Raw genomic sequence first — 27,288 nt, forward strand, 5'->3', positions numbered from 1 at the left:
CGCGGTGTTAGCTTTTGTGACGTGTGTACAAATGGATACGCCGAAGCGCGCCTTGGTTTCTGGCCCGGAGCCGACATTCGATCCCGCCCTACGGCCCTTCTAGAGTGCGTTGGGATTTTTTTTTTTCTGGTCCACGTTTACGCATGTCCCAACATCATAATTTTTTTTATCGGAAATCAACGTTGGTCGAACAACACCACTGGGACGTTTGAGCAGGAACGACTCCATAAAACAGTATAGAGGAGAGAGCATTTATTTATTTATTTATTTACGAAGGAAAGAAAAAAAAGTACTGACGGCGTTCTTTTTTTGTGAGCCCATGTGAGGTGTCGAAGCCAATGAACTGGCGGACAGCGCCGCCGAAGCAGCTCTCTCGTCTCGGACACGGACACGTATTGCACTGCTGAGAGGCGATCGGCGGTCCATACTTCGAAGACTTGTGACTCCTCGGGCTACCCGCCAGCGGACCGCTGACATACTGCCCCCCGCCATGCTGAGCAGAGTTGACCCAGCGCTCGCTTTCTGCATGCCTCAACATACCTCTCGTCAAGATGCCGCATTAGTTCATCGAATGTGCCTCAATGTTGCTTTTACAGCGCAGTGGTGTTACCGCCTGAGACAAATTGACTCTCCCCAATGCTGTCACTGCGGTGCTGTTGAAGATCTCGAGCACATTCTTCTCCGTTGCCCACACTACCAAGCTTCCTGAACCACACTCTCCAGGTCTCGAGCACATTCTTTTCCCATTGCCCACACTACCACCCTTCCCGCTCCCTACTCTCCGCCTCCCTCAACGAGCTAGGCTCCCATCCCCTCTCCCTCACAAAACTGCTTGACCCCTGGCCGCATCCACCTCACCAACGCTCTGCCCTCAAGGCTCTCTTCGCCTTTTTGGACGCCACAGGACTTCGATCCTCATTGTAACGGGACGCATTACTTCATTCCCTCCTTCACCTCCAGCAATGGGGTAGAGTATCGCCCCCGATGATGAAACTCCCCACTCATCATCCTGAAATAAAGTTGTTGTTTTTGTGAGCAGAGGGTTCCCAAGTTATTCTCGTGTTCCAATTTATTGCTTCTTTTTTGTGTGGCGATGCAAAGTGACAGTATCTTCTTGTTGTTGTTTTTGTGTAAATTTTGTTCTCTAACCTATTATTACCACAGTGAACCTGCCTTACGTGACCACTGAACGATGCCGAACAACTGCCCAGAAATGTGGGCAGCTCCGACGCCATGGACGAGCACCCTACACCAGCAGCTGTACACACCATGGACAATTCCAACGTCGTACCTCAGCAGTAGTTCAGATTGGTAGTGTGTACACCAGCAGGATGAGGGTGTGTATGGATGCTTGTAGACCACGTAGATTGTGGAATATATGTCTTCTAAAGTGAACCGCCCTGTATAAAGGTACGACGGAAGCTCAAGAACATGCGGGGTTCAACATGAGAGGTTCCTCGTGTCTATAAAATAAATTGCAACTCTCAAGTGGCAAAACTCACGAAAGAAATGGCGAGAGACAAAACCGGTATTTGAGCGCCCTCTATCGTTTGATTATCTGACTTAACCTAACGATATAACTAAGGTTCCGCGTTTTCGGTTTTTATTTTTGGCCCTATTCGGCGCTTGTTTTTCGATGTTTATTAATTTTCACGAAATCGGCGTTTTTCCATACTTTCCCTGGCGTGTACATGCTTTACCCGACAGTTATCGGCGAATAGAAATCAAAATTTAGGCTGCGTTCCAATAACCAGGTTAGTCGACTGCCTAGCGGTCTAACCGGAAGTGCCGCCATGTTAAGTCTCGTTCCAAATCTCGCCAAGTCCGCTATTCAGTCGGCTACCGCCTAGTGCGCATCGATGCAGTCTAGTTATACGCCTGATCATCTGATAGCCGGGATGGAGACGCGCGTTGACGGTACCAGCGTGCCCGTTGTTTCTGCTGGCTTTAAATGTAAAGTTGCACATATGTTTTTTTAAAACTGCGTAGAGAGTTGCAACACATGTTTAGGCTGCGTTCCAATACCTCGCGCCCGCGAAGCCGCCTAACTAGGCAGCTGAGTAGACCCATTTGCTTGTCACTATTGGAACAGGCTTGCCTAGCCGAGGCGCCTGTGGCGCCATCTCGTTGCTCACGCAAGAAATGCGTACGGCGCAAGCGCAGCAGGACTGTAATGCGCTAAGTTTGTAGGACATCGGAGCAAGGCGAAGAAACCACAAAGAAAATGTAGAGAGTCGCGACACTGAACGACAAGTTTAAAGTGTATGAAAAAGATTTAGAACCTGATGGCCTCAATACCGATAAAAAGTCTTTGAACACGAAGTCGTGCTACGGGCACTCTGTGTTGTCCATGCCTTCAGGTCCAATCTGTGGAAAACTCAGGCCCTGAGGTAACCGCAGGGGCTCAAACTCTGAGGTAACCCCAGGACCTCAAGCTTTGAGGCAACCTCAAGACTTCAGATGTCCCACAATACCTCAAGACGTCTGAGGTAACTCTGAGAAGATTCTGTAACTCAAACTCTGTGAAGAACTCTGAGGTAACCTCGGGAATTATTTTCAGTAGGGAAGCATATTTTTAGCCGGTTCATTTAACCCATTCATTCACCAGTCTGCAGACATGGCCTACATGCTCAAGCTTGCATAGGTTTGCAAGTCCTCGTCTAGTAGGCAACGGGATACATTTAGAAGCGCAAGAGAGCTTTCGTTGAAGAGCACTGCTGCTAAGAGGTGAAGCACACTAAAAGGGTCATTATTTATGCCTTCTATAAGGGCGAGATACAAACTCGCACAACAAGAGTAACTCTGCGTCACCCCTAGCACACAGACACGAGAGCGACCCTGATCGTCACCCTTGCGTAAGTGGTATAGCGTCACCTATGAAGTGAGGATGAGAAAATTGCAAATTTCTCATACTAAGGGTGACCAATCCTAGAGTGTATCTTTGGAGACTCGATGCTTTCCTGTGCCCTCACAGTGTGTTCCACCACTGGTTAGAAGTGTAACTGTTCCTGGGCATTTCTGCCTTGAGGCAAATTCAAAGGACAACACTTGTATATGTTACCCGAATGGCACATTTATGGAAGTTACAGGGGTGGCCCGTAGCTCTGCAACAGGGGAAACCTGCCTCATTGGCAGAAGGTTTAAGAAAGTTGATTACTTCTATGTCTACCCTGTTATCTCACCAGTTGTAGACATCCTGTAGACATTCACACAGTTTCAGGGAGATCACACTTAACTGTATGTCCCTTTTCTAATGTATGTGTGAAATGCATCCGGTTTCCTCACAGGAGCAATAACTACGTTGTTTTCCCTTTGGCACATACTCTGCAGTTTTCTTTTAACATGTCCCCTATGCATTTCCCCCCATCGGTCCCCCTCCTCCGCTATCGTTATTGCCGTTGTGGTTGCATGCGCAAATATGCTGCGTATTGATATGTCTTCTTTTTCTACATATCAGAAAAACAAACGCCCCAAAAAACAAAGAAACCTGTGTATATGCGGTGGGAGAGCTAGGTTGGCTTTGCTTATAATAATCTTGATGCCTGAGTTATAATTTCCTGTAACAGAGCATTGTCCATTCGTAAATTGCAAAATGGTCACGTAAAATTATGCATACGAGTGCCCATGTGGACTGGCTGTGCTGTGGCTTTGCTGCTGTCGATATGATGTCCGGGTGCTTTTCTTCGAATGCTTTATCTCCATAAACAGAACCACGCCCCTTCCTAATCGTACAGTTTAATGAGGAACAAAACACAGTAGCAGTTCTCCCAAGGTCTTGGATGAATGGTGAGAGACAGTGTTACAGGTCACCACAAAAAGAAGAAAAGAAGGCCGGGTTGTATACGCTCGGAAACGAAGGAGCCCTATACATATGGCTGTCGGCATGTGTGAGGATTGCCGAATATGGCATGATAAGACGCTTGCTGTGGTTTGAAATCATCAAACAGAAATATGTTCGGACTTTTCCTTAAGACGCATACAGTGAGGCAAGACAAATGTTGCCGCAAGCAGAGAAACACGTCTGACCTGAATGGGCGAGGCAAGCGAAAGTGTGTTGCACTGTTCAGCAGTGAAGAATTCACGCCACCTGTCTCCCCTCAAGGATGCAGTACGAACAGTAAGTGGCATGATTTAGATGTTAAGACTGTGTATATTAAAGTTCAGCTCCGGGGATACCTTGACTTCTTGAAACTGTAACGATGTTCTGGAAGCCCATACCGAACTATGTCTGAAACCACCCTTCATTTCTACAGAGCAGCCCCATATTTTAAATAATCATAAGTTAACCATTTCGAAACAGACATGGGGGCTGCCATTTTTTATGACGGCAGCTGTTCACGCGGTCTATACCGCTGACGTAGGTGATATCAGTGTGCTTCAAGATATCCCTCCCTCTCTACGGCGCATACGGGAATGTAGACAGTAGTGATAGGCAATCCAGTTCACTTTGGTGAACTCGTTCATAGAGTTCAGTTTGGTTCACTGAACCGTTCAAAAGATTCGTTCTTTCGTTCATCTTTCCGTGACGTCATAACATCATGTGACCGATCTCAACGGCGAACCGGCATCTACTTATGTGCAGGGTTGTAGACAGTAACTGAGTAAGAGTTCTGTTTTGTGGGTGAGTGTGTTCCATGATGGGGGGGGGGGGTTCATACAGCACATTACCGCGTTAAATCTGACAGCCACCTGCCAGCCATTTTGATCATATGTTGCGATAAGCGAATGCATGTTTATGGGACCGTCATTCGCTCTCATGAAGAAAATAAACAATTCATTCTGCCGCACTGTAATTCTCTCGTAGTTTACATTTTCTTCAGTCCACTTTCCGCTTGCTTCCGCCTCTCGGCAGGGCTTTCTTTGGTCACGCAAATTCACTTTCATAGTTACTTTTTGGTCCCCTTCATAGTAGTCATTCTTTTCGCCTCCACCCCGGCCCTGAACTAGTTCAAGCAGTGCAACCCTCTCACATTCTTTTCGATGGACTTCTCGTGTATTTAAGAACTGGTGTTGGACCGGTGCAGCACTTTTCTTTCGAAAAGAATGAACTTAGTCTACGGGAAATAGCGGGACTCACTGCGACCTGTTACTAAGAATCGAAAGCCACCCACGATCGAGCTTACTTCCCGATCGAGGTTGTGTTTCTGCCGTACCCCGGGGATCGAATGAATCAACACTCAACTATTCCCGTGCGGGCGCCATCTGTCGGCATTCCTCTGAAGCTTGAATATGACAGGGCACGAGCTCGATTGGCCACACTGAGAGCTCACCGGTTTGTGATTGGCCAAGCCCCACGATCTGGGATGAATCGGAGAGCACTGAAGCGAGTCGCAAAGCCGGGGATCGAAGAACGATAGAGAACTCAACTGAATCGAAGGAATAAGACAACGAGGAGAACCGTTCACTCGCAAGCTGAACCGAAGAGCAACGGAATCGTTTGCTCTCAAACGGTGCACTGGTTCGTCGGTTCTCCGCGACTCGCTGCGTACAATTGCGTTGTTCTTGCTGCTCCTTTGGAATCTTATGGCCAGTTCTCACTTGGCGACGCCCGACGCGGCGTCGTGAGCGGGCGGCGGAAGTAGAGGCGCATATCCGCCGCCCCATCAGCGCGCACAATTTTCATGTTCCCACCACAGTGGCATTCCGTCGTCCAAAGCAGACGAAAAACCAGGGGGCGTGGCCTTTCTGTGTCACCTAATTGGTCGCCAGCTGTCGTTCTCGGCAGCTCTCGCCGACGTCGTGAAAGAAGTTCGACATGGCAGTTTTTTTGGCTCGACGTCTCTCCTCTCCCGACTCCGGAAATGCGCGTCGATTTCCGCCGCCCGCTCACGACGCCGCGTCGGGCGTCGCCAAGTGAGAACTGGCCCTTAGCGTTGGTTCACTACGGCGCGTCGATATCCAGCTTTGTGGCGGACGTCGCACGGGTGCAAGTATTCAGAATCAAAAATATGTTTTCTGATTTTTTGTTTATGATCGGCTCGCTCTACGTATCGCTGGTGGTGATCTGCACTCGATAAATCCAAGTTATTTGTCAGGTATACCGGAAAAGGCCCTTTCTGGCTAGTATGTGAGATGGCGGCCAGTCCCCTGGTGCCTGCCTACTTCGAATTTGGCGCCTCAGTGGCTACGGTAGAGGCTCCGCATAGAAAACTAGAAATGATCAGGGTCACATGACCCACTGGCGTCAATGAAACGGACGTTTCTCATCGTGGCGAGTGATACGCATGATCTCGAGCGTATTATTGTTCCGCTAAGTCTGCAGCTATTAGAGGGTTTGTACTGTCGTTCTAGCAACCCGTCTGAGAAACAGCCCGTAAGGGGAAACCCAATAAACCATAAACCATAACTCATCTGGTCCAGGCGTCCTCGTCAAATTTAAACATCATTAGGACATCCATAGGTAGTGTCGCAAAGGCTGTCAATTGCATGACATCCTGAGGATTGTATTTTGACATTCTGCTCTGGACGTAATATGGGGTGAGTGTCAATTCAGTGGAATTAGATATGCATGACACCAGGCACGTGCACGATACAATATTTTTCAGTTTAAATTGACAAAAATGATTGTGTACAGTTTCCAATTTTTGCTTCTTGGGTCGCGATGGCTGCATTGGCTGCTTGCCAACACGAACTCTCGCGTCCTTGTCTGTTCACCATGCCACCAGCCAGCGCTGTCAGTCGCACATGCGCAGTTTTGTTCGCTTGACGCCGGTTCGCTTTGCTTTGGCGCGAACGAATCTTTCGAACGAGTCCCTAATGTTCGCTGATTTGAACGAAAACATGAGATATTCGGGCCACGCGCGCTGAGCTTTGCCTGGCTAACTACTGCGCATGGGTTCAACACTGCTTTACAGCGGCGAACATAGATGGCGACACGCGCACAATCGACTGGAGAGTGGAGAAACTAGAAACTGTGAAGCGAAAGCGGAGCACCTCCTCTACTCTCTGGTGCACCAGTGGAATAGAGTGAGTGCAGCGGGTTGGAGAGAACTCGCTCAACGCTGGATGGCTAGTCAAATACCGTGAGTGTTTTTCGATTGTGGATTTTGTTGGTAGAATCCTTATTCTGGTCCTTTATTACTAGATTGGATCCCTGGGTTCCTATGGAAGACCACGACCATCCCATGTAAACACGACAGACAATAAATGCGTATCGTCTTTCGCATCACGCGACTCTCTCTCTGCCCCAATACAATAGAAGAACAGGAAACCACAGATCCTGCATATAAAAGCGAGCGTGGGATAGACCGCAGTTAAAGATGATGATGTCGACGATGTCACCACAATGTTGGGTCTGCTTGCGTAGGAGGTAAGTGCATTTGTGTGTTTAGATCGTTGTTTGATTAATGCCCCTTTTTCTCTATTTGCTAGGTACACTCGGGAGAATTATTTCAAATTGGGGGGAGGGACTTCATGCCTAACATGAGGTTCGATTAGGCTCCACGAACTTCAAAATTAGGGGGAGCATCACCCACACTATTCAAAATTGGGGAGGGACGTGAATTCATGGCCAACATGAATTCTGATTAGGCTTAATAGGGAATTGGGGGGTGTCCCCCGCACCAGTCAAAATTGGGGAGGGGGAGAGAGAATTCATGGGAACCTGAATTCTGATTAAGCGCAATGAGGAAGATTTGGGGGAACATTTTAATCTGGCCTTATTCAAAATTGAACTCCTTCTCTCATTTTTCGTTAGATTATTCCAAAACGGGGGGAGAATTCGTGCATAACACGAATTTCATTAGAGTCCATGTTGATTATACAAAATTAAGGAGTTCTTAAAGGGAGAATTATTTCAAATTGGGGTTAAATTAAATCCTTCTCTCATTTTTCGTTTGGTTGTCACCATCGACATCATATGCGATATCGCAATCGCATCGAGTAAGACATGGCATGGTGTCCAAAGTACAGACGCCACCAGCGCAATGAGAGGGGGAGGAGGCGCCCTGGTTCTACGACGGTGAATCCAAAGCCCACTAGGGGTATCCATCCACGACGCGAGGCGTTTCGTGGAGCAAAATGTACGTAGTCCAGCTCTGCTCTGAGGGAGTATATTCTATGTATGACATTGTTTTTCAGGAACCAATAGCCGCTGTCGTCGCATATCATGAGTAGTAAGTACTGACCACGTTTATCCGGAAACGCACATCTGGCCTGGACGCCATTAATTAGCAATTAGAGCTAATTGGGACCCCCCACATTAATCAGCACCCTCCAGGGAGCCATCACACTAATTGGGGAATGTCTATCTTGCGTCCAGACCAAGATGTGCGTTTCCGGATAATCGTGGTCATAAAAAATAAAAAAAATAGGCAGAAAATAAAATAAAAAGATAGAAATAGAGTGGAGAGAAACAATTTATTCGAAAATCAACGATGCCGCGGCGAAGAAGCCGCTCCGCAACACCCGAGTGACCAGCGTCCGCCATGTTGGTAGTTTGCACCCAGCAGTTGCAGAGATCGACGACAGGTGGCCACTTAGTTGCAAGGCATCACACCAGATGGCGCCACCATCATAGCTCTAGACGAGAAAGACAGAACAAGATACTAGCGGCGGGTAAAAATGACAGCACTGCTAAGCAAGTCTAGGCATGCGAGAGAAAAGGTCTAACCGCTACTGCTAAAACAGAAAACAGTACACATCGGGGAAAAAGGCTTACGGGAACGATCGCTTAGGCCCAACACTACGCAGCTAACACAAGGCGGGAACCACACATCGCTAAACATGCGAGAAAAGGCTTAACACGAGCGCGGTCACCGCTAAACACGGCAAACATACGAGGAAAGAGGCTTACGGGGGCGATCGCTTAGCCCTAACCACAACACTATGCAGCTAACACAAGGCGGGAACCACACATCGCTAAACATGCGTCAACAGGCTTGGACACCGCAAAACAAGTCTAAACATGCGAGAAAAGGCTTAACACGAGCGCGGTCACCGCTAAACACGGCAAACATACGAGAAAAGGAGCGCGTCAAATCACTCACTCACCTTTTCCCCCGCGGCAACTTCCAGGCAGAAACTGAGCGAGCGCGGAGAACATACGTCTGCTCCCTACGAGATCCAGCCAGCAACTGAGCGAGCGCGCGGAGCGCACGTCCGTCTTCCGCGACGGTCCGAGAGAAACTGAGAGAGGCGACGCGCGCGCGCCCTCTGCTCCACCCGTCCGCGCATGCGCGCGCGCGCGCTCCTAGCGCCCCCTGCGCCGGCCGCGGGTGTTTTCGGTTTCGGCTCTCTGCTGCTGCGCGCGCGCTCCTAGCGGCGACGGGTGGCTTTTCAGTTTCGCTTTCATTCTCCGTTCTTTGCGCGCGCGCGTTTATCTCTATAAAGGCAGCGCGCACCGCGCTCGCGTCATCATTCTGACCGATACGTGGAAAACGCCATGTGTGGTTTATTCTCCTGCGTTTCTCGTCGACGCAAGGAAAAGACAAAAAACGAAGAACTTCGCGAATTTATACGCGGCATCGTGGAGGAAGCCTTTCAAGTCCACCGTCTGGAATGGTTGCAAGCACGTCAAGAAATGTGTCAGGACAAGATGAAGACGCTCGACCGCATCTTAGCGGCGGACAGACTGACGAAAAAGAAGTCCAACTTTAGCCTGGACAATCTGTATTGGGAACGCAGTTCCGATGTAGAGGACGACGACGACGAGGATGTGTAAATAAAAAGCGATGCATTTCTCTTCGAGTCTCAGTCTCTTCTTTCTCTTCGTGCAACGTGTACGCACGCAACATGTCTTCCCCCGAACCTTTTCGTTTCCGTCATCCCTTTCGCTGTATCTTAAGCGGCCCCTCCATGTGCGGCAAATCTACGTTCGTTGCTAACGTGTTGAGGAACCTGAACGACGTGGTGGACAAGCCCCCGTCACAAATATTCTACGTGCAGAAATATGCTTCGCCGAGCATGCAGGACGAATTCGGGGACTCCGTAAAATTTACCAAGGAGCTACCGCGAGAGTGGGACACGTCGCGCGCTACGCTGATCGTCGTCGACGATTACATGACCGACGCCGGTTCCTTGAAGGAGGTGACCGATCTTTTCATTCGGGGTTCTCACCACGCCAACGCGTCGATCTTCTTACTCGTTCAAAACATCTTTTTCGACAGTAGCCATTTTAGAACAATATCCTACAACGCCAGTTACGTCGTCCTGTGGCGCACCGTGCGCAGCGTGCACCAGATGGAACATTTCGGCCAACAGCTATTTGGCAGAAAAAGATTGGAGTATTTTCTGGACGCATATAAACAAGCGATGTCGTCGCCCCACGCATATTTACTCGTGGATCTTCACAACTATACGCACGAGGATCACAGGTTGCGTAGCAATATCTTTCCGGGAGAACGTCAATATATCTACGCTCCGAAATGAATCTCCGCCCTCACCTCACTTTACTCAAAGTACTCTCCACTCTACCCCCTCCACGCCGCCGCGACGTCTTGAGACGTTCGTCCTCGTCCGACATGAAACACCTCTCCGAAATTTGTCTCAATGTATTGAACGGAAAGGTGGCTCTAGCTCCAGATACGTTCGCGCGTTTGAAGAAGCACAAACGCTTTTTACGACGGCTCGCCTACAAAAAGATTCACAAGAATCCGCAACGTTTGAAGCGCTATCTGTCTCAGCAGCGAGGACAGGGCGTTCTTTCGTCGGTGGTTCCTCTCCTGCTTTCCGCCGTGTTGAACCTTTTCGCCAATGGCCAAGAGAATTGAAGTGACCACCTCCATCGGAAACATTCTTTCCTCGAAGGAGAGTGACGACGTCAAAGTGAAACTCATACTGCAAGCACTGTATCGTATACTCAAGCAGTACGGATTTGACCCCTACGACAATAAAAACAAGGCGTCCGACGCTACAAATGACTTTGACTATTCGCTCCTCTCTCCAGAGGTGGACGAAGAGGAAGCGGAAAGGGTCGTCTCGGAATTAAAGAAGGTTCTTTCCTGGGATCGCGAGGGTTGTGTCTCCGTGTCGGGCAAGCCCATCAGACACTCCTCCGTTTACGAACTCGTCAATTATTTGTTGCAACGTAAGACGGGAAAGAAACCTTCCTGGTTCCCCAAAGTCTCAAAACTATTGCGTCTGATTTCTCTACCCAAATCTCGCGAGCCTCAACAGCAGCAGCAGCAGCAGCAGCAGGCCTCCATTGCGTGGACGACTTATGGAGGGATATGAGAAACCAGAGGGTGGTTTGGGGGGTGTGGAACGCTATAGAAAAGCGCATCACTTGAGCAAAAAGAAGGCTCTCGCCATTCTCAGAAAGCTGGATGCCTACACGCTTCACCATCCGGTCAGAAGAAAGTTTAATAGGAGACGCATCATCGCGCTCAAGATCAACGACGTGTGGCAAATGGACCTCGCCGATTTTTCAAAATACAAGAGATTCAACGGTGGCTACCGCTACATTCTCGTGGCAATTGATTCCCTCTCCCGCTTTCTGCGCACCCTCCCGCTAAAGACGAAGCGCCCCGCCGAAATGAAAAGGGCCATGATAAGACTTTTTCGGGGAGGTAACGTACCTACACACATCTTTTGCGACAGAGGCGGGGAATTCTACAACAAGACCGTCAAGGAGTATCTCTCACGAAAGAAGGTACAGATGTATTCTACCTTCTCTCCAGTAATCAAAGCGTCGCAGGCAGAGCGCGTCATACGGACTTTACGCGACAGAATATTCCGTTATTTTAGAGTAACGGGAAAATACCACTTCGTTTCCGCGCTTCCCAAGATCGTGCGCGACTACAACACCACCAAACACAGGACTTTGGGCATCAGCCCGTCCGAAGTCACGCCCGAAAACGAATTGGAGCTGTTCAATAAGATAAATGGGAAGCCCGTCGTACCCTCCGTGAAAAAGAAGCTCAAACTGGGGGATAAAGTGAGGGTCCTACTTCACAGAAAAGGTTTTCATAAGAGCTCGGAAGGGAGTTGGTCGCCTCAGATTTTCACCGTCTCCCGCCTGAGAGACACCTCTCCTCCCGTCGTACACCTGGAAGATTACCGGGGTAAGGAAGTGGACGGATCTTTCTACCCGGAGGAGGTACTCGTCGTAACCCGAGACGCCAATCAGCCTTGGCCAGTAACGAAAGTGCTGAGGAAGAAGCAGGTGAACGGTCAGAGCTTCTCCTTGGTTCGCTGGTTCGGTTACGACAAAGAACACGACAGTTGGGTTCCGAGCAGCGACGTGGTCAAGATTGGGAAATGATGTCGGACATCTACGTCCACCTGCTCTCGAACGCCAGCATGGATAAGTTTCCCTCGAATAAACTCAACGCCTTCACGGTAGCTTTCGATAGTCCGCTTCAGCTCTCGAATCGGTATAAAGTCGGTCTGATGGATCTCAGCATAAGTAACGATTTTTTAAATATCGGCTACGAAAGGCAAGATGCGAAAATCGAGGTTTCTTTCGAGGATACGGTGGAAGCCGCAGAACTTTTCGTGTCACCTCGGATCTCGAGAGGGATTTGGGAAAAGCCCTTTCGGAATTCGACGTTTCTTTCGCGTACAATAAATCGCGATACGACTTCGTCTTACCCGTGGACGTGAAAGCCGTGGAATTGGACCCTCGGCTCGCGCAAGCGCTCGACGCCTCGCTAGCGTCCCGCGAAGCAGGTCGTGCGGTGAAACCCCCCAAATTGAGCGAACGCGAAGCCACCTCCATCGTATTGGAGCACGCCGCAGCCGCCGTCGCTTTCGGCGACGTCACTCTGAATTCGGAAACCACGTCCCTACGGAACACACTCAACAAGTATTTCCAGACGCACAAGCTGGACGCCTCGCTAGAATTCGCGGATAACGTGTACTCTCTGAAAACACCGAAAGGGTTGCACGTACCGGAACCCTTTGTCAAGCTGCTACATCTCACAGCCGTCGAGGGACACGAAGAAGAAACGCTACGCGTCTCTCTCCCCATAGCGCGTCAATTTTCTTTCACGATCAAGACGAAAATTCCTCGATCTTTGCAAGTACATGTGCCTCCCGGCTATTATGCGACGCCGCAAGCACTTCTAAATGCGATTAATCAGCGCGTAGGCGAACGCGCGCGCTTCAGCTTCGACGGAACCGAACAGAAATGTAAAATTCGGCTTTCCGAGGGCACCTCCACCCTAAGACTTTCCGAGTACCTGGCCGTGCTTTTGGGCTTCGAATCGCGTACCGTGTTCACGGGGGATGAGGATGCTACGAGCTCCGTCGAGGTACTCCTGGAACCCCCGTTTCACAACATAATCGTGTACACGGATATCGTGGAACCCACGTACGTGGGGAGCGGGAAAAAACCTATATTAAAAATACTACCCTTTTATTACGAGAAAGACAAGCACGTCGTCACCTACACGTTAGATAACATCCAGTATTTTAACCTGTCTCAATTCGAAATTCCTTCAGTGACGATCGTTCTCGCGGACGAAACGGGAAGACGTTTGCCGTTGCGGTCCAAAGGCAGAACCAATCTAACGTTGCAATTTCAAATATGTACCGTAATTCCCCCAAAATAATTCCCGTGTACACGGGACCCCTTTTCCAACGAGGGGGCGGTGTGTTGAGCAACATATCCAAGTTTATCGTTCCCATCTGGCAGCAAATAAAACCGATCGCCAAGAGAACGTTGAAGCGCTTGGCGCGGAATTTGGCCGATGGCGAAGGAATATCGCGCGCAGTAAAAAAGACGGCCATAGCAACGGGGAGAGACGTGCTGGATTCCATGGAGGGCTCTGGAAACAACAACAATGGGAAGAAACGCCGCAAACGACAACAAAAGGCGCCGACACACGACGCACCTGCAGATATCTTTGGTACGCCGTGAAGGTCACACATCCGCTGCGCGCGCTCCGTCATGACGTCAACGAAAGGAAAAATACAGACGCCAATCTGTCTAACGAGTGATGTGATGATATTCGAACCCCCTTCCATTCAATACGGCGTGGAAGATACTTCGTACCAACTTTTTTATCCGGTCAACGGAGTAAATAATTCCGTGATCGAGTTTTGTATTCAAAATTTGCAAAGGGCACACTTGGATCTCTACGGCAGTTTCGTGTCTTTGACCGTGCGCATTGTTCGCGACGACGGGGAAGAAATGGACGAGAAAGATGTCGTTTTCCCAATAAACCACCTGTTGAGCGGCATGTTTAAGACGGTCACCGTTTATGCGAACAACAAGCTCGTCAGTTCCAACGAGTTGTACGCCTACAGGAGTATTTTGGACGTCGTGCTTCATTCCACGCCCGCGGCTCAAGAAACAGTGCACGCGGCTGGACTCTATGTCGAGGACGACGAACATTTAAAGGACGATTACGACGTCTCGTCTCGCGTCCGAAACAACGTTACGAAGCGACGAAGGGTGGAAAATACTTTAACCTGGTCGGACAGATCAATACCGACCTGTTTCAACAGCCGCGCCTGATGGTACCTGCCGTCGAAATTCGCGTCGTTTTCCTGTTAAACAACGACGAATTTAAACTCGTATCGGTCCCCAAAGACAAGAAAACGTACAATTACGAGGTGGACATTAAAGAAATGACGTTACACTTGAAAAAGGTGATGCTGGCACCTTCCCTATTTTTGGAATACGAGCGGCGGCTTCAGACCACGCCGGCCATCTACGTGTTACGCGGATTGGAAACCAAGGTGCGGAGCTTGAGTGCCGGGAGCTTGGACGCTCACTTTGAAAACGTTTACCCCGAAAGGGTACCTTCCAAATTATGCGTCGCCCTGCTCGCCACGTCCGACTTTCTCGGCGACATCCAATCGAACCCCTACAAATTCCGTCATTACGACCTGTCTCATTCGATGCTCTCCGTGGACGGCCAGCAAGTGCGAGCCGAGTACGACTTTCAGAACGACCTCGTCAAAATTCCCTACTTTAACTTCTTGCAAGAACTGGGAGAGAAACATTTCAAGTATAGCTACGAGCGATTTAAAACGAACGGGTTCCTTCTCTACTTTAACTTGGACGTGGACAAGTGTTCTTCTCCTTCGCATTTGAACGAGTGGCGAAAAGGAAACGTTCGCCTGCAATTACGCTTCGCTAAAGCCCTTCCACACGCGGTCACCGTCCTCTTGATTTCCGAGTGTCCCAAGCTCATGTACGTCGACAAGGACCGTACGGTCACCTTCCCATAAAAAAAGATGTACGAGAGCGACATCTTGGAACTCGTGTCCCTGAACCCCCTCGCTTCCTCCATGCTGAGAGGCATTTGCGCTTCCAACGAAGCCTTCGTTTTACGCAAGCCCGGTTATTTAATCATCAATACGGAAGAGCGAAGAAGACGCGGGCAGCACTGGGTGCTCTACCTGAAAAACTACGACGGGTCTTCCGTGTTTTTCGACAGCTACGGACTTCCCCCCATCGAAGCAAACCTTCGAAAGACTTTACCTGTAGTGGACGAGTATAACGACAAGTGTATTCAATCGCCTTTTTCGCCTTACTGCGGGCTTTTTTGTATCTACGTAGCCACGCGCATGTCGAAACGCTACAGCTTGAAAAGTTGTGTATCCATGTTTTCCTGTAACCTCGAAGAGAATGACGAAACAATAAAACGTCTCCTCGTGAGCGAACTCGTTTCGTAAAAAATAGACTATTTATTTATTCACGACATACACAAGACCCTTGCGAGACGATCTTCCAACGTGCTGACCCGACGCTCGTCGTCGCCGGTCTGCACCGTGACGTCGAGGGATGTGTGGAGAAGCCAGTAGCGACGGACGATAGGTCGGTTGAAACCCACGTTGATGAGACACGGGTCGACTGTCTCTCCTCGTCTATACTTTTCCAGCAGCTCGAGCTTGTAATCTACGAAACGCTTCATTTTCTTTGCAATCTTCCCACTGACGGTGAACAGACGTAAGGGTATCGTCTTGAGAATCGAGCGAAAGTCTCCCTCGCAGCTATCGCCGTGAATATAATCGCGTAATCGCAGCAAGTCCCGATACATTCGTGTTTGCACAAAGGTGGCAAACCTCTGCTCGGGCGTCATCATGACTGAGACGGAATGAGAGTAGACAACCTTTTTTATTTCTCGTTACACATGAATTAGGCTCCAGCTTTGGTTTCGTAGCCGGGAAGGCAGCCCAAATACGGACGAAGGCTCGAGTCTAACCAATGGCTGGGGTTTCTCGACCAGAGTCCACCGCAGCGACAGGTAGTCAGTTGATCGCCGATTCGCAAAAAGAAGGTCTTTGGAGGAGGCTTGAAGGTTAGGACCAGGGGTAGATCTCCCGTCAGTAGCCATTCGTAATCTGCAACGAAAGGAGTGTGAGAAACGCGTGTTTTTATATCTCAAACACACACGCACGTACAATCTTCTTCAGTCACAGAGTGACACTGATGGTCCATCTTCTCCATCTTCCTTCAATAGTCGAAGTCCTTCGCAACGTACGTCGAACGGTACCGTCCGACAGCCGAGAAACGGGCGAATCAATCGGTCCGTCCAATGCTTTTGCTCTGAAAAAAAAAAAAAATGTGAACGATTATAGAACGTATTAAAAAAAAAAAATAACGAGGAAGCGTACCTTTGGACCACAATCCACCGCAATTGGTGCAGAAGAAGCGGGCCCTGCCAATCTCCCGAAATATGTGAGGCGGGAAAAAACCGACTTCACGCGCAGCAAAAGTGTTGTACACTGGAAACGAAACTCTTCAAACATTTCGACGATGATGATGACGTCATGGGTATTACTTACGAGGATCTACCAAGCTGATCATGATGGAATGACGATCGAACGTTCGCTTCGACATTTATAGTAAAGCTTTGCCTCTCACTCTCTATGACGTCATTGAACGTGTTTAAACATGTTAAGACGTGTTTGAACATGGGCGGCGAAGTCGCCCCTGGACACACTCGTTCCTCTCTCTCTCTATGACGTCATTGAACGTGTTTGAACATGTTTGAACGTGTTTGAACATGTTGTGACATGTGTAGACACAAACCCCGCAATACGAAAAACGTCACGCAGTACGAATTAGATTGGTGGTTAGTGTGTCGCGCCCAGTGTAGAAGGATCCTGGGTTCGAATCCCACTCTGGGTCTTCTTGTCGTCATGTACAAGTCGTCCCAGAGTGTTAGCTAGAAATTAGTGTAATGTTTTATTCAACGTCGATGGTATTATTGTCATATGCGACATCGCAAAAAGGCGCGAAAGACGGAAGGCGGGGTGGTCAAAGTACAGACGACACCGTCGCAATGCGAGGAGGAGGAGAGCGGTGGTAGCGACTATAAAAGGTGCGCTGGTTCTACGACGATTGACAGGAAGCCCACGAGGGGCATCCATCCACGACACGAGGCGTTTCGTGGACCAAAATGTAAGTTGACCGTCTCTGCTGTGAGAGTGTATTCTATGTATGACATTGTTTTTCAGGAACCAATAGCCGCTGTCACCGCATGACACTGAACACAGGGACTCATCCCATCTTCTCTCATCATCCTCATCATTCTCAAGCGTTCCTCAACTGAAGGGAAAAGTGAGCATTGTTTCGTGAGAGGAAATCTCGTACTGATTTTGTTTGACCGCAGTGCCGCGCTGTCTCGTATGTCAGTACGACCCCATCGATGCCATGCTCGTGGCCGTAGAAAGAGAGCACGAAGCTAGAATAGAGAATCTCGGTAATAGCCCAGTCGTCCTTTCAGATGACGACGACAGAGTCAGTAGTTCGCCTTTCGTAATACCTGAAACGGACGACGACGACGACGAATTGCTCATGTGGGAAGGGGATCAGTCGTATGCAGATTTCATTCCTCTGTCTGGTAGGGTTCGAGATGAATCACCAGATGCAAGCCCAGAATTTCGAAACGAAGCTGAGCCTGTCCAGGGTCGTAGAATCGTTGAATTGAGAGAACACGTCGTAGAGAATCATCCCTCCGTCACGGAGAGACGATTCCTTCCTTTTTTTGTCACAGACGAGGCATTTGACGGAACGGCTACTAGGTACACGCTTCTCTGTTCCCCGCACGACGACAACGTCGACGATTTGCGACTCTATCTACCGAGCATAGCTCCAGTAATCACGCGCGTCCTCGAAGCTTATCCCATGCCTTTCAAATTTTGTCTGTGCTCGAAGGCGCTCATGGTTAAGGACGGAGCCGACGGGTTGACTTCGCATCTCCTTCACGTGAACCTTCACATGAGAGTCGTTCATAACCGCCAAGAAATCGAAGGCGCGATAAATGCTGCCATCGCAGAGTCCTCGCAACGCGTTGAAAACTATGCGAGAGAAGGGTCTGGTTTCACCTCGAACGACGTCCAATGTGTCGACTTAAAACTAACGCGCTTAAAACCGAAGCGGATAGGATGCACGATCGAGCTTCCCGAGCTGCTAAAGAGAAAAACAAAGACTCTCACAAACGTCAAACTTCCACCGAATCACGAAAACGAGTGTTTCAAGTATAGCGTGCTGGCACTCTTACATCCTTTGAGGAGCAAACCAAACCTGCATGTAAGATACCACAAGTACATGAATCCTTCCCATCCGGAGACGCGCGTAACGTACTGGCCGCCCTGCTTCCCAGTCACTTACGAAGACATTACCCTGTGGGAGAGAAAAAACAAAATCTCCGTCTACATCTACGTGTTCGACGAGCAGACGAGTTCGATATCTACCGGACGGGTTCCCTGCACGCTCTATAAGGATAAAGTCCACCTGCTCGAGGTTAGGGAGCATTTCTATGGGATCCGAAAATTTAGCACTTTCATGGGACGAAGTGACTACTTTTATTGCGAGAAATGCACGTCCGGTTACGGAACGAGAGAGGCATTGCAGCAACACGAACGTCTGTGTCGAGACGTAAACGAAGTGATTCTCGAAATGCCAAAAGCGGGGGAGTGTGTCTCCTTCAACAAGATACAGTACATGCATCCCTACCCCTATTTCGCGGTGTTGGACACGGAGAGCATACTGGAAAAGGACGCGCTCGTGAAGGACGCCTCGAGTGTGCACAGGATGAGCTCGTACAGCATTGTGCTAGTGAGAAGTTGTGATGGGAAAATAATGGACGTAGATGGCTATTTGGGACCCAACGCGGCAGAGAAATGCTTGCTCTCGCTCAAGCGATTTAGTGATCAAATCGATAGGTTGAACAGTTGTCCCGCGCCGTTGGTCATGAGTATGGAAGACCACTTTCGGCACGCGAGCGCTACGCACTGCGAATTTTGTGGAATCGAATTTAACCGACATACGCGGAAGGTATCGCATCACGACCACACCCGTTTCGTAGACCCCGGTTCCTCGAATTTTGTTGCGACGCTGTGTGATACGTGTAACCTTACGTGTCGTAACACCAAAGAACTCGTCGTGTGCGTGCACAACCTGCAGTACGATTTGAGCTCCCTTCTCCGCCATATGCACGTTCTAAATATGGGAGAACCGTGGATCTTAGCTTCGAGCTCGGAAAAGATAAGAGGGTTCAACATTGGCGATCTCCATTTCCGCGATACCACGCAGTTTTTCAACCTCTCCTTGTCGAACCTGGTGGAAACCCTGCTCGCCAGCGGTGGTGAAAGCGCGTTTCATTGTACCCGTCAAATGTTTGGTGACCGTTTCCGACGCCTCCTCAGGAAGGGCATTTACCCGTACACCTTCGTCGACAGTTTCGAAGCGTACAATTTGCCCGCACTACCGCCAAAGGAAGCTTTCAAAAGCGACCTGAACGACCAAGAGATCACGGACGAGGACTATCAGTACGCCCTCGAGATTTTCGAATTGTTCGAATGTAAGAACCTCGGCGGGTAATCTTCCAGGTGTACGACGGGAGGAGAGGTGTCTCTCAGGCGGGAGACGGTGAAAATCTGAGGCGACCAACTCCCTTCCGAGCTCTTATGAAAACCTTTTCTGTGAAGTAGGACCCTCACTTTATCCCCCAGTTTGAGCTTCTTTTTCACGGAGGGTACGACGGGCTTCCCATTTATCTTATTGAACAGCTCCAATTCGTTTTCGGGCGTGACTTCGGACGGGCTGATGCCCAAAGTCCTGTGTTTGGTGGTGTTGTAGTCGCGCACGATCTTGGGAAGCGCGGAAACGAAGTGGTATTTTCCCGTTACTCTAAAATAACGGAATATTCTGTCGCGTAAAGTCCGTATGACGCGCTCTGCCTGCGACGCTTTGATTACTGGAGAGAAGGTAGAATACATCTGTACCTTCTTTCGTGAGAGATACTCCTTGACGGTCTTGTTGTAGAATTCCCCGCCTCTGTCGCAAAAGATGTGTGTAGGTACGTTACCTCCCCGAAAAAGTCTTATCATGGCCCTTTTCATTTCGGCGGGGCGCTTCGTCTTTAGCGGGAGGGTGCGCAGAAAGCGGGAGAGGGAATCGATTGCCACGAGAATGTAGCGGTAGCCACCGTTGAATCTCTTGTATTTTGAAAAATCGGCGAGGTCCATTTGCCACACGTCGTTGATCTTGAGCGCGATGATGCGTCTCCTATTAAACTTTCTTCTGACCGGATGGTGAAGCGTGTAGGCATCCAGCTTTCTGAGAATGGCGAGAGCCTTCTTTTTGCTCAAGTGATGCGCTTTTCTATAGCGTTCCACACCCCCCAAACCACCCTCTGGTTTCTCATATCCCTCCATAAGTCGTCCACGCAATGGAGGCCTGCTGCTGCTGCTGCTGCTGCTGTTGAGGCTCGCGAGATTTGGGTAGAGAAATCAGACGCAATAGTTTCGAGACTTTGGGGAACCAGGAAGGTTTCTTTCCCGTCTTACGTTGCAACAAATAATTGACGAGTTCGTAAACGGAGGAGTGTCTGATGGGCTTGCCCGACACGGAGACACAACCCTCGCGATCCCAGGAAAGAACCTTCTTTAATTCCGAGACGACCCTTTCCGCTTCCTCTTCGTCCACCTCTGGAGAGAGGAGCGAATAGTCAAAGTCATTTGTAGCGTCGGACGCCTTGTTTTTATTGTCGTAGGGGTCAAATCCGTACTGCTTGAGTATACGATACAGTGCTTGCAGTATGAGTTTCACTTTGACGTCGTCACTCTCCTTCGAGGAAAGAATGTTTCCGATGGAGGTGGTCACTTCAATTCTCTTGGCCATTGGCGAAAAGGTTCAACACGGCGGAAAGCAGGAGAGGAACCACCGACGAAAGAACGCCCTGTCCTCGCTGCTGAGACAGATAGCGCTTCAAACGTTGCGGATTCTTGTGAATCTTTTTGTAGGCGAGCCGTCGTAAAAAGCGTTTGTGCTTCTTCAAACGCGCGAACGTATCTGGAGCTAGAGCCACCTTTCCGTTCAATACATTGAGACAAATTTCGGAGAGGTGTTTCATGTCGGACGAGGACGAACGTCTCAAGACGTCGCGGCGGCGTGGAGGGGGTAGAGTGGAGAGTACTTTGAGTAAAGTGAGGTGAGGGCGGAGATTCATTTCGGAGCGTAGATATATTGACGTTCTCCCGGAAAGATATTGCTACGCAACCTGTGATCCTCGTGCGTATAGTTGTGAAGATCCACGAGTAAATATGCGTGGGGCGACGACATCGCTTGTTTATATGCGTCCAGAAAATACTCCAATCTTTTTCTGCCAAATAGCTGTTGGCCGAAATGTTCCATCTGGTGCACGCTGCGCACGGTGCGCCACAGGACGACGTAACTGGCGTTGTAGGATATTGTTCTAAAATGGCTACTGTCGAAAAAGATGTTTTGAACGAGTAAGAAGATCGACGCGTTGGCGTGGTGAGAACCCCGAATGAAAAGATCGGTCACCTCCTTCAAGGAACCGGCGTCGGTCATGTAATCGTCGACGACGATCAGCGTAGCGCGCGACGTGTCCCACTCTCGCGGTAGCTCCTTGGTAAATTTTACGGAGTCCCCGAATTCGTCCTGCATGCTCGGCGAAGCATATTTCTGCACGTAGAATATTTGTGACGGGGGCTTGTCCACCACGTCGTTCAGGTTCCTCAACACGTTAGCAACGAACGTAGATTTGCCGCACATGGAGGGGCCGCTTAAGATACAGCGAAAGGGATGACGGAAACGAAAAGGTTCGGGGGAAGACATGTTGCGTGCGTACACGTTGCACGAAGAGAAAGAAGAGACTGAGACTCGAAGAGAAATGCATCGCTTTTTATTTACACATCCTCGTCGTCGTCGTCCTCTACATCGGAACTGCGTTCCCAATACAGATTGTCCAGGCTAAAGTTGGACTTCTTTTTCGTCAGTCTGTCCGCCGCTAAGATGCGGTCGAGCGTCTTCATCTTGTCCTGACACATTTCTTGACGTGCTTGCAACCATTCCAGACGGTGGACTTGAAAGGCTTCCTCCACGATGCCGCGTATAAATTCGCGAAGTTCTTCGTTTTTTGTCTTTTCCTTGCGTCGACGAGAAACGCAGGAGAATAAACCACACATGGCGTTTTCCACGTATCGGTCAGAATGATGACGCGAGCGCGGTGCGCGCTGCCTTTATAGAGATAAACGCGCGCGCGCAAAGAACGGAGAATGAAAGCGAAACTGAAAAGCCACCCGTCGCCGCTAGGAGCGCGCGCGCAGCAGCAGAGAGCCGAAACCGAAAACACCCGCGGCCGGCGCAGGGGGCGCTAGGAGCGCGCGCGCGCGCATGCGCGGACGGGTGGAGCAGAGGGCGCGCGCGCGTCGCCTCTCTCAGTTTCTCTCGGACCGTCGCGGAAGACGGACGTGCGCTCCGCGCGCTCGCTCAGTTGCTGGCTGGATCTCGTAGGGAGCAGACGTATGTTCTCCGCGCTCGCTCAGTTTCTGCCTGGAAGTTGCCGCGGGGGAAAAGGTGAGTGAGTGATTTGACGCGCTCCTTTTCTCGTATGTTTGCCGTGTTTAGCGGTGACCGCGCTCGTGTTAAGCCTTTTCTCGCATGTTTAGACTTGTTTTGCGGTGTCCAAGCCTGTTGACGCATGTTTAGCGATGTGTGGTTCCCGCCTTGTGTTAGCTGCATAGTGTTGTGGTTAGGGCTAAGCGATCGCCCCCGTAAGCCTCTTTCCTCGTATGTTTGCCGTGTTTAGCGGTGACCGCGCTCGTGTTAAGCCTTTTCTCGCATGTTTAGCGATGTGTGGTTCCCGCCTTGTGTTAGCTGCGTAGTGTTGGGCCTAAGCGATCGTTCCCGTAAGCCTTTTTCCCCGATGTGTACTGTTTTCTGTTTTAGCAGTAGCGGTTAGACCTTTTCTCTCGCATGCCTAGACTTGCTTAGCAGTGCTGTCATTTTTACCCGCCGCTAGTATCTTGTTCTGTCTTTCTCGTCTAGAGCTATGATGGTGGCGCCATCTGGTGTGATGCCTTGCAACTAAGTGGCCACCTGTCGTCGATCTCTGCAACTGCTGGGTGCAAACTACCAACATGGCGGACGCTGGTCACTCGGGTGTTGCGGAGCGGCTTCTTCGCCGCGGCATCGTTGATTTTCGAATAAATTGTTTCTCTCCACTCTATTTCTATCTTTTTATTTTATTTTCTGCCTATTTTTTTTATTTTTTATGACCACGATTATCCGGAAACGCACATCTTGGTCTGGACGCAAGATAGACATTCCCCAATTAGTGTGATGGCTCCCTGGAGGGTGCTGATTAATGTGGGGGGTCCCAATTAGCTCTAATTGCTAATTAATGGCGTCCAGGCCAGATGTGCGTTTCCGGATAAACGTGGTCAGTACTTACTACTATCATGCAGCACAGGAACAGCCGTCCAGCAACCTCCCGGATAGCCCAAACTACCTTCCTGTATAGCAGTACGTCCCCTCCTTGTAGAGCATTGGGAAAGAAAGACCATGAGCGCCCTCGTGAATCGAGTGACCGTGGAACAAAGAGCAGGCATCTATTGACCAACTCTTTTGTATGTGTTCAATAAACATGTTTCAGTGAAAGAAAACACAAAGTCTCGTCAAAGTTATTCGGACTGTTTAATGCATTGCATGTCAATAACCAATTGGTATTTCAATAAATCAATGACACGATCAATTCACGATGTAGACTGCTTGCAAATGTCGCTGCTTCCGCAGGGCGTGCTTAATATGAGCGATGGCACGAGCGAGAAGGTCCACGATGTCTGCAGCGACGTAGTTGAATTCTGCGTTGGCCAGACTCACAAATTCGCTCATCAGTCCCAGGGGTCCGTCCGGAACCGTTATGCAGACGTTCTTGTAACGGGCGTAGATCCGACGCACCACCTCCTGCAGTGGCCCCGGCGAGATCTCTCCGATATTGCCAAAGCCTACCATGTCTATCACGTACCGAAAAGAAGTGATGACGAGCTCGTTGCAGGGACTTTTGCTGTTGAAACCATCCTTTTCCACTTCTTCCCAAGAAGCGTGGGTGAGGGAACAATTTTGTAACGAGTGGTAGCTGTACATCTTCACGTAGTGATGACGCGAGCGCGGTGCGCGCTGCCTTTATAGAGATAAACGCGCACGCAAAGAAAGGAGAGCGAAACCGAAACTGAGAAGCCACCCCTCGCCGCTAAGAGCGCGCGCGCAGCGGGAGGAGCGGAGAGGCGAAACCGAAACCACCCGCGGGCGAGCGGCGCAGAGGGCGCTAGGAGCGCGCGCGCACGCAGAGCTGCCGCGTCGCGTCGCCCCAGTCGGTTACTGGCTGGCTGTCGCGGAGAGCAGACGTGTGCTCGGTTGCTCCGCAGTGCCCGCGCCTGCTCAGTTTCTGCCTGGCTGATGAGCAGTCGCCGCGGGGGAAAAGGTGAGTGACTTGCCGCGTTGTTTTACTGTGCTCCTTTTCTCGCATGTTTGCCGTGCCCCCATGTTTAGCGGTGACCAACGAGTGATTTGCCGATGTTTGACTGCGCTCGTGTTAAGCCTTTTCTCGCATGTTTAGACTTGTTCAGCAGTGACCAAGCCTTTTCTCCTTGTTGACGCACGTTTAGCGGTTCCCGCCTTGTGTTAGGTGTATAGTGTTGAGGCGCTGTGGTTAGGCCTAACTGATCGCTCCCGCTAAGCCTTTTCCCCGATGTGTACTGTTTTCACCGTGCTGTTTAGCAGTAATGGTTAGACCTTTTCTCTCGCATGCCTAGACTTGTTTAGCAGTGTTGCCATTTTTTCCTGCCGCTAGTATCTTGTTGTTCTCTGTCTTTCTCACATAGAGCTATGATGGTGGCGCCATCTGGTGTGATGCCTTGCAACTAAGTGGCCACCTGTCGTCGATCTCTTCAACTACACTCTAAAAACTGAACTTCACCGCATAGCACGCTCTGCGCCAACCATTGCCACGAATGATAGGGTTATCGCTTCTGATTCGAGGAGAGAGGGAGGCGTACGCCTTTTTGTGTCAATTTGGATATATGATAATTGACACAAAAAGGCGTATGCCTCCCTCTCTCCTCGAATCAGAAGCGATAACCCTATCATTTGTGGCAATGGTTGGCGCAGAGCGTGCTATGCGGTGAAGTTCAGTTTTTAGAGTGTACCCGACGCCAACCAGTACTGGTCACCCCGGAGCCGTTTCTTCGTCACGGCATCGTTGATTTTCGAATAAATTATTTCTCTCCACTCTATTTCTATCTTTTTATTTTATTTTCTACCTATTTTTTATTTTTTATCAGCTCAAGTAGCCGGGAACTCACAGAGTGGTCTGCACTAGAGCCCTGCACCATCCGCGGATGGAAGCGGATATCCGCGGATATCCGCAATATACTTGCGGATTCGGATGAAAATTTAGCACTTTCTGCGGTGTGCGGATCGGATGCGGATGGCTCGAGGTCGGATGCGGATCGGACGCGGATACGAAGGCAGCGGATCGGTAGCGGATCGGATGCGGATATACCGCGTGCTGTCATTTTTCCACCCGCAATTTATATGTATTGCGCGCCGACAGCCAACAGCGAGCGCATGCTTCCGGCGGTCTTTACGCGTCTTTCGAAACATGCGGATTTTTGCGGATCGGATGCGGCTGGTGCGTTTTGCTCAGCGGATCGGATGCGGATGTAAACTGTTGTGTATGGTGCGGATGCGGATCGGATGCGGATAACGTGTGCGCGGATGCGGGTCGGATGCGGATGCCAAAAACCTCATCCGCGCAGGGCTCTAGTCTGCACACGTCTTAGATGCTCCCCAATTAGTGTAATGACTCCCTGAATGATCCTAATTACTGTGGGGGTTCCAAATTGCTCTAATTGCTAATTAATGGCGTCCAGATGACTGTGTGACTGGCCGGCTTCTTGAGCTGATCCCATACTACTAGTAGTCGTATCCCTGCAGAGGACATTTACTTTTCGCAAGTCCTGGCTGTACAATAAAAGGCGTTGGTGCCGGATATCCTTGGAAAGTGCCCACCATTACGTACTGAGCAACAGCTACTGCAACTTTCCAAGCATGCTGGTGCTTACATCTTGTTTGCTCATAAAGATGCCGCCTCTACAATGTGGTCTTTCTTGTTATTATTGTAATTAACACTTGGATCGGTCGTTTCATTCAAGGGAAAATGTCCGTGGAAATACTCTCTAATGACAAGGGAAGCGGCAGGTCAAGTAAGAAACGCAATGTCCGATAGAAAGGGATATCTGTTCTGTACGCTAGGTCCTTCTTTAGATACTGCAGATGCACTGCGAGCTGATGAGGCATATGTCCGTCACCGTTACGAAAGTGTTTCGCACCTTTGTACTCTAGGAGCGAGTTAAAGCGAGTAAAATTTTGGGTCGTATAATACTGCAATCCCAATGACGGTTTCTAGGGGAAGTTCCGCTTGGGTAGTTCTGTGGGACTACCTAGATTCTTGAGCAATACAAAGACGAAGGGCCACTGCATATCGGTTCGTGTTTTGGGGCGAGGGCAGTATTTTTCTTTTTTGTAATGTGGTGCAACGGAGATCAGTAGAAAAAAAAAAGACTAATGAAGTAACATCACTTAATGACAGAGTGGAAAACAGTGTGCTTAGTGTTGTCTGCAATGCGCTTGGATATAGGACAGTCAAGGGAACACCTGCAGGAAGGGTGTCAGGGGAACATCCTCAGGAAGGAGAGTCGAGGGAACGTCCTTAGCAAGGGAGTCAAGAAAAGACCCTTGCAAGGAGAGCAGCGTAATCACCCCAAAGGGAGTCATATGTGTGACGAGCGTGAACACCCCCAAGGGAGTTTCCCATACTAGAGAGTTTTAGTATATCGTACGCTATCACCCTTGCGTGCGTAAGGAATAACGTTGGAGGTTCTACGCACGCCCAGAACAGAAAGAGAGCTTCGCGCATTGCGCAGAACCACCAACGCTACCCGCGTACGCTACGTACGTACGCTATCGCCTTTGCGTACGATCTACTAAAACGCTCTATTCCCTTTTTTCTAAGAGTGATGCATCATCCCGCATATGAACAGAAAAGAAGCTTCTTTGTACCAATGTGTGTTTTACAA

At 49.7% G+C, this 27,288-nt stretch overlaps 2 long non-coding RNA genes across 2 annotated transcripts; one reads left to right on the plus strand and one right to left on the minus strand.

The window, feature by feature from the left end:
• Positions 1 to 8,339: 8,339 nt before the first annotated feature.
• LOC135374181 (uncharacterized) lies at positions 8,340 to 9,303 on the minus strand. The gene is made up of 2 exons (XR_010416794.1): positions 8,992 to 9,303; positions 8,340 to 8,520 (listed from the first exon to the last, which is right to left on the minus strand). It is a non-coding gene; the product is annotated as an uncharacterized LOC135374181 (long non-coding RNA).
• A 13,111-nt stretch (positions 9,304 to 22,414) lies between these two features.
• On the plus strand, positions 22,415 to 23,378 carry LOC135374180 (uncharacterized). The gene is made up of 2 exons (XR_010416793.1): positions 22,415 to 22,726; positions 23,198 to 23,378. It is a non-coding gene; the product is annotated as an uncharacterized LOC135374180 (long non-coding RNA).
• The last annotated feature ends 3,910 nt before the right edge of the window (positions 23,379 to 27,288 follow it).

The sequence above is a fragment of the Ornithodoros turicata genome, unplaced genomic scaffold (genome assembly GCF_037126465.1).
Source record: "Ornithodoros turicata isolate Travis unplaced genomic scaffold, ASM3712646v1 Chromosome45, whole genome shotgun sequence".
In the NCBI taxonomy this organism is placed as follows: domain Eukaryota; kingdom Metazoa; phylum Arthropoda; class Arachnida; order Ixodida; family Argasidae; genus Ornithodoros; species Ornithodoros turicata.